Source organism: Orycteropus afer, unplaced genomic scaffold (assembly GCF_000298275.1).
Source record: "Orycteropus afer afer isolate SDZICR_OR568_19922 unplaced genomic scaffold, OryAfe1.0 scaffold00567, whole genome shotgun sequence".
NCBI lineage: Eukaryota > Metazoa > Chordata > Mammalia > Tubulidentata > Orycteropodidae > Orycteropus > Orycteropus afer.
In genome coordinates this window covers 1,543,759-1,545,462 of record NW_006922154.1, presented here as the reverse complement: position 1 = coordinate 1,545,462, position 1,704 = coordinate 1,543,759, and the positions used below count along the sequence as shown (strand labels likewise).

The 1,704-nt window shown below is 28.9% G+C and overlaps 1 non-coding gene across 1 annotated transcript; it reads left to right on the top strand.

Moving 5' to 3' along the window:
* The first annotated feature begins 612 nt into the window (after window positions 1–612).
* Window positions 613–717, top strand: LOC122151561. The gene has a single exon (XR_006164212.1). It is a non-coding gene; the product is annotated as a U6 spliceosomal RNA (small nuclear RNA).
* Window positions 718–1,704: the final 987 nt, after the last annotated feature.

The following is a 1,704-nucleotide window of genomic DNA, read 5'->3' as shown; positions in this document are numbered from 1 at the left end:
AAATCAGGATCTTTTCCTTTATCAACAGTATATTATGGTTAAATTCACATCATTTTTATTTCATATTGGTATTTTAAATCATAAAAAAAAATAGTGTAGTTCCTAAGGCATTTGACAGCTAACCAGAAGTCTGGTGGTTCAAACCCACCAGCCACTCCTGGGAAGGAAGATTGGACAATCTACTTCCGTAGTGATACTGCCTCAGAAACCCAAGGAGAGGTTGCTATGAGTTGAGTTGGACTCCATGGCAGCAAGTTTTGTTTTGTTCTTTTGTTATTTTAAATAATAGAGCATCTTAAAACAGATGGCATCTTGCATCCAATGAAATATGGCAATTGAAACAATGGGGTACAGGCACTAGTAAAAACAAAGATGAAAGGATCATATACAGAGAAATGGACACTTTGATAGCTTGGTATTTTACAGAAATGGCATTAAAATTAGAGGGCAAAGACTTGCCCATTGCATAAATCATACTAGAACAATCCTCCAAGCTTTTGGAGAAAGATAAAATCAGATTTCAACCTCACATCACACATATAAAGTAGTATCACATCAATATGAAAAAAAGCAAAACATGTAAAACTGAATATATAAGAATATACATATGTGGCTTGCTTTGGCAACACATATACTAAAATTGAAACGATACAGAGAACATTAGCGTAGCCCCTGCACAAGGATGACACACAAATTCATGAAGTGTTCCATATTTTTTATATTTTCATCACAAGAAAATTTTTTTTTTTAAAAAAAAAGCATATGTCATTCCTAAAGGATAAGATTTCTTAAACAAGACCCACAAAACAGAAACACATACAAAAAAATCCAAAGAAGATATTTTCCTTTGAAAAGCCTGATATGGTTGACTACATAACAATTTAAAATTTCCATATGAAAAAGATATTAAAAATAAATAAGCCAAAGACTGGGAGAAGTAATTAAAATGTGTATGTCCAAGAGTTACTGAATTTAAAATATACACTCATAGATAACTTCCACAGATCATTTTTTAAGACAAGACAAAAAAGGATAATAGAAAATTAACAAAATATATGAATAAACAAATTATGAAGGAAGAACTAAATAACTAATGCATTACATTGCTGAATGTGAAGGTTGAACGTTACAAATTTATTCAATTCTTCCCAATTAATTAAATTTGCAAATTTAATAAATATCAATCAAGATTTCAATGTACTAGAGAAAATAACTCCATAGTTCTTGATGTAGAACTACTAAATGAGAAAATACAATCTTTTGAAGAAAAAAAGAAAAAGGGGAGAATTAAGGGTACATGTTCCATCAAATGTTAAAATGTAATATAAACAATATTGTGTTAACATGTGGCTTAAAATTAATGTAAACTGATAAGAAAAATTTTAATTCAGGATAAATCAACTGAATTTCAAGAAAAATATTTGGAGCAATTAATTAATTATTTGAATAAATTTCAATTTAAAAGCTCATTGTGCACCAGAAATGAGTATTAAAGAGCAAGGTATAAAATTTAATATTTTAAAAGAAAAGAAATTAATCAGTAAACTTTTAATGGATTTCAGGATGGGACAGATCATTACATGGATAATAAAAACAATGAAATAAATTATCAATGGAAACATTGATAGGTTTTGCTCTATAAAATGTCAACATTTTAGCAGGTTAAAAGCATATGCAAATGAAATTGAAAGAAAATGGCAAGCT